The sequence below is a fragment of the Budorcas taxicolor genome, chromosome 5 (assembly GCF_023091745.1).
Source record: "Budorcas taxicolor isolate Tak-1 chromosome 5, Takin1.1, whole genome shotgun sequence".
Classification (NCBI taxonomy): Eukaryota; Metazoa; Chordata; class Mammalia; order Artiodactyla; family Bovidae; genus Budorcas; species Budorcas taxicolor.
The window spans coordinates 33,974,774-33,986,394 of NC_068914.1; the positions used below are offsets into that span (position 1 = coordinate 33,974,774).

General features: G+C 39.9%; 1 pseudogene; it reads right to left on the reverse strand.

The window, feature by feature from the left end:
* Positions 1-7,185: 7,185 nt before the first annotated feature.
* Positions 7,186-7,301, reverse strand: LOC128049177 (uncharacterized; annotated as a pseudogene).
* Between the last annotated feature and the right edge of the window lie 4,320 nt (positions 7,302-11,621).

Sequence of the window (11,621 nt, forward strand, 5' to 3'; positions counted from 1 at the left end):
TAAATTTTCTAGTCTGTATGGGCAGGTGCTTTATGCTGAGGTCAGTCTCTCCCTTGCAAGGTTGCTGCAAAAGCTTTTTAACAGAATCTGACATTTGGCAATGATTGCAGCGGGCTGTTTCATTTTAACTGCCTTTTGATATTCCAGGAGTCACTGCCCCCAGAAGAATCTGCTGCTAACATACATATCACTTTCAGAAACAGCACTTGAATGAAGGGAATAAGGTACCCTGTGGTGCTTGTATATCTGTGAACTCCTTCTTAAAGTGAGTCTAATAAAGGGAAAGATACACAAAGGGGATGAAATTAGATGAAGAAAAGAGACTAATGTTATAATAGTTTTCCTTCCCACAGTGCACCCAACCATTGAGACTTGCTTCACTTTCTCTGTCAGCTTAATTTGGAAGGGGAGTCTTTCACTTTACTTGACTTTGGAATCAGTTGGGTTAAGCTAACTGCTGGAATATATCAACCACAAAATCAAATGGATTTATTTAGTCCTTGTTTGCATCAAGTCCCAACAGTGGTGAGAGAAGGCTTTGCTTCACACATTCATGCAGGGACCCATTCTGAATGTCACTATTCAGGAAAAAAAGGCCCCAGAGAGGAAGAGAGACCATGGATACAAGCACGGATGGTTTTTATGGGGGCTGATTCCCAAACCACATGCCTCTGTGGGTCTAAGGCACAGTCACCATGAATTGCAAGGGCTCCGGGAAATGTGCTCTAGTTTGTGCCCAGAAGAAAAAGAAAATGTGTTTTGGCCAACACGGAAATTTCTGCTCCATTTTATGACATGCTTTCTTAACTTTCTTCTTCAGTTAATGGTTACTCCTTCAGAGTGTTGACAGCTTGCTTCTTTTGAAAACCTACTCTAAACATCAGTTATCTGGATGATACTTCTGTTCTTCACTACAGCTTTTAATCATAGTTTTTTACAATTATTTATTTGTTTGGCTGCATCAGGTCTTAGTCACGGCACATAAGATCTTCCTTGCGTCATGTGGGATCTTTCATTCCCACCCATGGACTCTCTAGTTGAGGCACATGGCATCCAGAGAGTGCAGGCTCAGCTGTCGTGGCGTGAGGGCTGAGTTGCTCTGCAGCATGTGGGAATGCAGTTCCTGAGCACAGACTGAACCTGCGCTCCTCGCATTGCAAGGCAGTCCCCCAAACACTGGACTATCAAGGAAGCCTCCTATATATTTTTGAAATTTTCTTCTGAATCACACATCATGTCTTTCTTCTCTCCCTCCCCGCTTCCTTCCTTTCTCTTTTTCATCCCTATTTTTTTTATTTTTTATTTTTTAATCTCTGTCTTACATATAGATGGTGATGTTTGTGCATACTTAGTCATGTCCAATTCTTTGTGACCGGATGAACTGTAGCCCATCAGGCTGCTCTGTTCACTGGGTTCTCCAAGCAAGTATACTGGAGTGGGTTGCCATTTCCTCCTCCAGGGGATCTTCCTTAGGGATTGAACTTGTGTCTCTTGTGTCTTTTTGCATCGGCAGGTAGATTCTTTACCACTGTGCCACCCGGGAAGCCTTACATGTAGAAGGCTTGCTCGAATATTTGATCATTTTTGTTTGTAAATTCGTGCTTAAGGGCAAGTTACTAAAAGCCAGTTGGATTCTGTACATATGCATGGACCATCAGCTGAGAGACTGTAAGGAACTTTGTCAGAAAACAAGCATAACTGTGTGTGTATATGTGTGTGCGCACGCATGCGTGCAATGTTTGTATGCATGTGCATTAGTAAAGAGGGTTTTGCAGCTTTCTATTATCCTTGGAAAGAAATGGAGCCAATGGGGTAAGAATGGGGGTCTGATCATCCTATATCTAGACATTTTGTAAACCTCCTCTTTGAAGTATGGCATCTTTCCAACTACTTTAGCTGTAAGGGAAACTACTCTGGCCTTTTTAAGCTGAAGGAATTTAACACAGAAGACTTTTTATCTAGAAAAATACATTGGGAAGATTGGAGAAGTAGTTCCAGGTAAGGTTCTCAAAAGTGATCCCTAGGAAAACACTCCAGAACTAGCCTGTGAAAGGATGCACAATATATGTTATTCTTAAGAAGGTTAGGAATCAGGCATTTATCACTGGCCCTGCTGACCTCAGGACTAAACTCTCTAACAGCATCCTGGGATCAGGAAAACAGAGCCAGAGACTTTATTGCAATATCAAGAAGCAGGAATCAAGAGGCCACCTCAATGTTGATTCTAGAACCATCTGTACCTGCTGGGCTGACAATGGCATTCACACAGCCAGTGACTGGACATGAAAGCTAGTTAGCAGCCTTGGGAAATCACCAACTTCTTCTGCCTATGTGTGTCATCAGATATGAAGAAGCAAGACAGCTTTGGCCTGTACAATGAACCTCAGCTGCAAGGAAGTCTAGCAGAGGTATTTTATAGCTTCTCAACTTCTGAAATGCAAGATGGTATGTGTACTAACCAAATCCTCTCTAATCTGTGTAGCTTCCTAGTTAAACTTTTCTAGGACAGGCTGAGGAAGTGTTGTGAAGTTCTTATTTTTTTTTTAAATGGTATTATAACAACTTAACAGTCACTAATTTTATCTTGGCCATGCCGCATGGCTAGCAGGATCTTAGTTCCCTACTGTGCCCCTATAGTGGAATCACAGTGTATTAATTACTGGACCTCCAGGGAAGTCCCAGGATGTGAAGTTCTAGTTGCTCTTCTATCCAGGAGAATTTCACCAGTCTTCCTATTTCATCTTGCTGCCTCATCTATAAATTTTTCAGTAAATGATTTTTGTGGTATTTTTCCTAGGGTTCTCTACAGGGACAAATTGTTCTTATTGACGTTACCCTGCTTATTTAACTTCTATGCAGAGTACATCATGAGAAACGCTGGGCTGGAAGAAGCACAAGCTGGAATCAAGATTGCCAGGAGAAATATCAATAACCTCAGATATGCAGATAACACCACCCTTACGGCAGAAAGTGAAGAGGAACTAAAAAGCCTCTTGATGAAAGTGAAAGAGGAGAGTGAAAAAGTTGGCTTAAAGTTCTACATTCAGAAAATGAAGATCATGGCATCTGGTCCCATCACTTCATGGGAAATAGATGGGGAAACAGTGGAAACAGTGTCAGACTTTATTTTTCTGGGCTCCAAAATCACTGCAGATGGTGACTGCAGCCATGAAATTAAAAGGCGTTTACTCCTTGGAAGGAGAGTTATGACCAACTTAGATAGCATATTCAAAAGCAGAGACATTCCTTTGCCGACTAAGGTCTATCTAGTCAAGGCTATGGTCTTTCCCCTGGTCATGTATGGATGTGAGAGTTGGACTGTGAAGAAGGCTGAGCACTGAAGAATTGATGCTTTTGAACTGTGGTGTTGGAGAAGACTCTTGAGAGTCCCTTGGACTGCAAGGAGATCCAACCAGTCCATTCTGAAGGAGATCAGCCCTGGGATTTCTGTGGAAGGAATGATGCTAAAGCTGAAACTCCAGTACTTTGGCCACCTCATGTGAAGAGTTGACTCATTGGAAAAGACTCTGATGCTGGGAGGGTTTGGGGGCAGGAGGAGAAGGGGACGACAGAGGATGAGATGGCTGGATGGCATCACTGACTCGATGGACGTGAGTCTCAGTGAACTCCGGGAGTTGGTGATGGACTGGGAGGCCTGGCATGCTGCGATTCATGGGGCTGCAGAGTCGGACACGACTGAGCGACTGAACTGACTGACTGACTGATTGACCTCAGCCTTATGGCACTTAGTATCCGGTTTCCCAGCCTCCTACCTCTTTCATGTGCTTTCTGTCTTCCAGAAGTTATTGACCACACTTGCACTTGCCATTTGCTGTTTATCTCTTGATAGTGTTATCCTGGAAGAGACAAAGAATTTTAATTACATTACCTTTATTTAGTGGGGCTTCAAAAGAAAACAGAGATAAATGTGTTCAACAAAATAAGTTTAATCTAAAGTACAGTCAAATTTTTTTGCTATCTTTACTTTTTCTTAGGTGATCTATTTTTAGTCTACAGGTCATAAATATCATACACATGGCAATATCTCCTAAATTTATATCTTCACCCCTGAGTTCACCACAGAATTTCTAATTCATATATCCCTTTGCTTACTCAGCATGACCTCCTGAATATTTAAGAGATATAATGAATATAACTGCATAAAAATAGAATTATTGATTATGTTCTATTCTTTCCTGTTTTATTTCCTAACATCTAAAAGATGTACAGACAGACAGTTAAGGGGGCTTGGATTCCAGCTCTTTTGATAAAACTTACTAATCATTACCATATGAATCTTCTTATTTCCCAATGGGAAAATATTCCTTGTGTTTCAGCTTAAGATATAGATTGTAGTGTTTAAAATTCCTCAAAGCCAATCTTTTCAAAACACACACACCTTGAACATTTTGCTTTTGCATTTTTTACTCAAGATAAGTATTCTTCATCTATAAAATAAGTCACAATTCTGTAGATAATTAACACCCTTTGGCCACCTCATGAGAAGAGTTTACTCATTGGAAAAGACCCTGATGCTGGGAGGGTTTGGGGGCAGGAGGAGAAGGGGATGACAGAGGATGAGATAGCTGGATGGCATCACCAACTCGATGGACATGAGTTTGAGTGAACTCTGAGAGTTGGTGGCAGACAGGGAGCCCTGGCATGCTGTGATTCACGGGGTAGCAAAGAGTCAGACATGACTGAGCAACTGAACTGAACAGAAATGACAAATTATTATTTTGCATTTCATTTAAAATTTCATTTCATTTCATTTATTTTTATTCTCTAAAGACTCATTTCTCATTTATGTAACTGTTGAGTGTGTTATGGTACATATATTTTTATGGAGTACAGTTGATTTACAGTGTTGTGTTGGTTTCATTAATACAGCAAAATGAAATCAGTTATGCATATACATATATCAACTCTTTTTCAGAATACTTTCCTATATAGATCATTAGAGTACTGAGTAAAGTTCCCTCTGCTATACAGTTCAGTTCAGTCGCTCAGTCGTGTCCAACTATTTGTGATCCCATGGCCTCCCTGTCCATCACCAACTCCGGGAGTTCACTCAGACTCACGTCCATCGAGTCAGTGATGCCATCCAGCCATTTCATTCTCTGTTGTCCCCTTCTCCTCCTGCCACCAATCCCTCCCAGCATCAGAGTCTTTTCCAATGAGTCAACTCTTCACATGAGGTGGCCAAAGTACTGGAGCTTCAGCTTTAGCATCATTCCTTCCACAGAAATCCCAGGGCTGATCTCCTTCAGAATGGACTGGTTGGATCTCCTTGCAGTCCAAGGGACTCTCAAGAGTCTTCTCCAACACCACAGTTCAAAAGCATCAATTCTTCAGTGCTCAGCCTTCTTCACAGTCCAACTCTCTCATCCATACATGACCAGAGGAAAGACCATAGCCTTGACTAGATGGACCTTAGTTGGCAAAGGAATGTCTCTGCTTTTGAATATGCTATCTAAGTTGGTCATAACTTTCCTTCCAAGGAGTAAGTGTCTTTTAATTTCATGGCTGCAGTCACCATTTGTAGTGATTTTGGAGCCCAGAAAAATAAAGTCTGACACTGTTTCCACTGTTTCCCCATCTATTTCCCATGAAGTGATGGGACCAGATGCCATGATCTTAGTTTTCTGAATGTTGAGCTTTAAGCCAACCTTTTCACTCTCCTCTATCACTTTCATCAAGAGGCTTTTTAGTTCCTCTTCACTTTCTGCCGTAAGGGTGGTGTCATCTGCATATCTGAGGTTATTGATATTTCTCTTGGAAATCTTGATTCCAGATTGTGTTTCTTCCAGCCCAGCGTTTCTCATGATGTACTCTGCATAGAAGTTAAATAAGCAGGATGACAATATACAGCCTTGACGCACTTCTTTTCCTATTTGGAACCAGTCTGTTGTTCCATGTCCAGTTCTAACTGTAGTTTCCTGACTTGCATACAGATTTATCAAGAGGCAGGTAAGGTTGTCTGGTATTCCCATCTCTCTCAGAATTTTCCACAGTTTCTTTTGATCCACACAGTCAAAGGCTTTGGCATAGTCAATAAAGAACAAGTAGATGTTTTTCTGGAACTCTCTTGCTTTTTCCATGATCCAGCGGATGTTGGCAGTTAGATCTCTGGTTCCTATGCCTTTTCTAAAACAAGCTTGAACATCAGGAAGTTCACGGTTCACGTATTGCTGAAGCCTGGCTTGGAGAATTTTGAGCATTACTTTACTAGTGTGTGAGATGAGTGCAATTGTGCAGTAGTTTGAGCATTCTTTGGCATTGCCTTTCTTTGGGATTGGAATGAAAACTGACCTTTTCCGGTCCTGTGGCCACTGCTGAGTTTTCCAAATTTGCTGGCATATTGAGTGCAGCACTTTCACAGCATCATCTTTCAGGATTTGAAATAGCTCAACTGGAATTCCATCACCTCCACTAGCTTTGTTTGTAGTGATGCTTTCTAAGGCCCACTTGCCTTGACATTCCAGGATGTCTGGCTCTAGATGAGTGATCACACCATCGTGATTATCCGGGTCGTGAAGATCTTTTTTGTACAGTTCTTCTGTGTATTCTTGCCACCTCTTCTTAACATCTTCTGCTTCTGTTAGGTCCATGCCATTTCTGTCCTTTATCGCACCCATCTTTGCATGAAATATTCCCTTGGTATCTCTCATTTTCTTGAAGAGATCTCTAGTCTTTCCCATTCTGTTGTTTTCCTCTGTTTCTTTGCATTGATCGCTGAAGAAGGCTTTCTTATCTCTCCTTGCTAGTCTTTGTAACTCTGCATTCAGATGCTTATATCTTTCTTTTTCTCCTTTGCTTTTCACTTCTCTTCTTTTCACAGCTATTTGTAAGGCCTCCCCATACAGCCATTTTGCTTTTTTGCATTTCTTTTCTATGGGGATGGTCTTGATCCCTGTCTCCTGTACAATGTCACAAACCTCATTCCATAGTTCATCAAGCACTCTTTCTATCAGATCTAGTCCCTTAAATCTATTTCTCACTTCCACTGTATAATCATAAGAGATTTGATTTAGGTCATATCTGAATGGTCTAGCAGTTTTCCCCACTTTCTTCAATTTGAGTCTGAATTTGGTAATAAGGAGTTCATGATCTGAGCCACAATCAGCTGTAGGTTCTAATTAGTTTTCTATTTTATATATAGTGGTGTGTATATCTCAATCCCAATAAAAACAGTGGTTTGATGTCACATAATAGGTGGCAGTGCCTTAAGCATTTGCTTATTATCAGGCCGCTTCCATTCTTGTCAAGGGGAGTGTTAACCTTCTCCTTTCACACAACAATAAATCTAATTTTAAAACAAGTTTGTTTTTATCTTCTGTTCAATGTTACAGAATGATCCTTAGATTTATAGTGAGGGTGTGTTTTATTGCTCTAGTTTATTTTGGTCCTGATATCCATGGGAATGAGACTTTGGGTTACAAGCCTCAAGTAAATATTGCATAAATATTTTTTATTACATAAATTCACACCATCAATAAACAATATTCTCTTTTTAAAAATGTGCTTGAAGTCAGAAATAGTCTAAAAACTCTATATTTTAGAGGTTAGGTAAGCACAAGCTGGAATCAAGATTGCCGGGAGAAATATCAATAACCTCAGATATGCAGATGACACAACCCTTTGGCAGAAATTGAAGAGGAACTAAAAAGCCTCTTGATGAAAGTGAAAGAGGAGAGTGAAAAAGTTGGCTTAAAGCTCAACATTCAGAAAACTAAGATCATGGCATCCGGTCCCATCACTTCATGGCAAATAGATGGGAAAGAGTGGAAACAGTGGCAGGCTTTATTTTTTTGAGCTCCAAAATCACTGCAGATGGTGATTGCAGCCATGAAATTAAAAGACTCCTACTCCTTGGGAGGAAAGTTATGACCAACCTAGATAGCATATTCAAAAGCAGAGACATTACTTTGGCAACTAAGGTCCGTCTAGACAAGGCTATGGTTTTTCCAGTAGTCATGTATGGATGTGAGAGTTGGACTGTGAAGAAGGCTGAGCACCAAAGAATTGATGCTTTTGAACTGTGGTATTGGAGAAGACTCTTGAGAGTCCCTTGGACTGCAAGGAGATCCAACCAGTCCATTCTGAAGGAGATCAGTCCTGGGATTTCTTTGGAAGGAATGATGCTAAAGCTGAAACTCCAGTACTTTGCCACCTCATGCGAAGAGGTGACTCATTGGAAAAGACTCTGATGCTGGGAGGGATTGGGGGCAGGAGGAGAAGGGGAAGACAGAGGATGAGATGGCTGGATGGCATCACTGACTCAATGGACATGAGTCTGAGTGAACTCCGGGAGTTGGTGATAGACAGGCAGGCCTGGCGTGCTGCTATTCATGGGGTCATAAATAGTCGCACACGACTGAGCGACTGAACTGAACTGAACTGAAGCTTTTAATTAAGTTACAAATTTAATAATGTGAATATAATGTATTGGGTATATCAAGAAACACATCATCATATTTTGGAAAGAATATTTCAACTAAATGATAGAATTACCTTCCTGGTAAGGATTCTACATAAGCAAGTTTGACTAGAATTTCTTCATGATGTTAAAAAACAACATAAGAAATGCTAAAATATTATAGGAAGAAAATCAAGTCAAATGAGTAGTCAAGATTTTAACATATTTAAAATTTTTTCTGAAAATTATGGCGATCTGATTCAAATGGTGTCTTTTTAATGGAGCCACATTGTTTCCTCTAAAATTCTAATTAAAATTTTTCTGCAGACAAAATTTTAAAGCTATAGAAAATAAAGACTGGCAAAACACCTACTGATAAAATCTTGGATGATTCAACAGTATTTATAAGGCAAACAGATATAGATTGAAAATAATCTTTCAAGACTTGAGCACAAAGTGCACTTTGATTCTACCTGCAAACGTAGGAGGATGTTGAATACCTTCTTCACCATATAGTATCAGGCTTAAAAATACAGAGTGAGTACTTGCCTGTGTTTTTCACCTATGAAAATAATTTTAAATCCAGGCAAAGAATAAGAGACAGTTTAGATAACTAAGGGAAGAATCAGGTAAACTGCTAGTTTATTCTGGGAGTACAGTTCCTTGATAAAAGGCAGGCATGTGACTTCAGGGAAATCTTTGATAGCAATGCATGCTAGAAAATTATAGTTTTCATTTACTATATATATACCCAGAGGACTGGGGTGTCATCCCATTGGAAATGAGGCTCAATAGAGATGACTGTCAGAAGTTCCATTAACACAGGATCTTTGTTTTCTTCACTGCTTCAACTCAGTGACTCAAACAGTACCTGGTACATAGTAGTTGCTGGTTATATAGATATAGAGAATTGAAAGGCAATGTTATTTTCAGCTTCATACTACTGTATCTTAAAGTAAATCTGAAGGATATGAGACCATGCAATAATTATCATCATCATTACAAGCATCATACTTAGTATAATTACCTAATATTCCTAGAGCTCATGCCTATGTTTTCCTCTAGGAGTTTTATGGTTTCTGGTCTTACATTTAGATCTTTAATCCATTTTGAGTTTATTTTTTGTGTGGTGTTAGAAAGTGTTCTATTTTCATTCTTTTACATGTGGTTGACCAGTTTTCCCAGCACCACTTGTTAAAGAGATGATCTTTTCTCCATTGTATATTCTTTCTTCCTTTGTCAAAACACTCTGTGACATAAATCACAGCAGGATCCTCTATGACCCACCTCCAAGAGTGGAAATAAAAGCAAAAATAAACAAATGGGACCTAATTAACTTAAAAGTTTTTGCATAATGAAGGAAACTATAAGCAAGATGAAAAGACAGCCTTCTGAATGGGAGAAAATAATTGCAAATGAAGCAACTGACAAAGCAAACTCAAATATATACAAGCAACTCCTACATCTCAATTTCAGCAAAATAAGTGACCCAATCAAAAAATGGGCCAAAGAACTAAACAAACATTTCTCCAAAGAAGATATACAAATAGCTAACAAACACATGAAAAGATGCTCAACATCACTCATTATCAGAGAAATGCAAATCAAGAGATACCATTTCACGCCAGTCAGAATGGCTGCTATTCAAAAGTCTACAAGCAATAAATGCTGGAGAGGGTGTGGAGAAAAGAGGAGCCTCTTACACTGTTGATGGGAATGCAAACTAGTACGGCCACTATGAAGAACAGTGTGGCGATTCCTTAAGAAACTGGAAATAGAACTGCCTTATGACCCAGCAATCCCACTGCTGGGCATACACAACAGGGAAACCAGAATTGAAAGAGACACATGTATCCCAATGTTCATCACAGCACTATTTATAATAGCCAGGACATGAAAGCAACCTAGATGTCCATCAGCAGATAAATGGATAATAAAGCTGTGGTACAGATACACAATGGAGTATTACTCAGCCATTAAAAAGAATGCATTTGAATCAGTTCTAATGAAGTGGATGAAACTGGAGCCTATTATACAGAGTGAAGTAAGTCAGAAAGAAAAACATCAATACAGTATACTAACGCAAATATCTGGAATTTAGAAAGATGGTAACAATGACCCTGTATGCAAGACAGCAAAAGAGACACAGATATAAAGAACATACTGTTGGACTCTGTGGGAGAAGGCGAGGGTGGGGTGATTTGAGAGAATAGTATTGAAACATGTATATTATCATATGTGAAACAGATCACCAGTCCAGGTTTGATGCATGAGGCAGGATGCTCAGGGGTGGTGCATTAGGATGACCCAGAGGGATGAGATGGGGAGGGAGGTGGGAGGTAGGGTCTGGATGGGGAACACATGTACACCCATGGCTGATTCATGTCAATGTATAGCAAGAAACCACCATAATATTGTAAAGTAATTAGCCTCCAATTAAATTAAGAAAATTAAGAAAAAATTCCTAGAGCTCTGTGGAGAAGGAAATGGCAACCCACTCCAGTGTTCTTGCCTAGAGAATTCCAGGGATGGGGGAACCTGGTGGGCTGCCATCTATGGGATCACACAGAGTCGGACACGACTGAAGCAACTTAGCAGCAGCAGCAGCAGCAGCAGCAGAGCTCTGTAGTTAGTGCTAGACACTCTGCTGACATTATTTTTTTAATGTTTTTTTGTTGTTGTGGTAAAAATCAAATGATATAGAATACTATTTTAGCCATATTTAACTGTGCAGTTCAATGGCACTAAGGATTTTCACATTGCTCAACTCTCGCCGTCATCCATCTCCCAAATTTTTACTTTCCTTAACTGAAACCATCTCCTCATTAAATACTAAATCCCCATTCCTTCTCTACCTCCTCACCCCAGCCCCTGGCATCTACCAATGTACTCTCTGAATCTATGAATTTGACTATTCTAGGTACCTTGTACAGCATTTTGCTAACATTATGTTATTCATATGACAACTCTGAAGCATACGCAATAACATTATCCTTATTTGAAACAAACTTGACAGAGGTTACTAGAAATAGCAGATCTAGAGCTTAAACTCAGGCATTGGCTCCATGACCTAAGCTCTTATTTGGGCTAAAAACAAAGAAGTCATCCGATGGCAGATACTGCTCTTTGAATGTTTTTCTCCTCACTTACAGTGTAATAAAACCCCCAAGCTTTCTTTTGGTATATGGTTGCCAGAAATAAA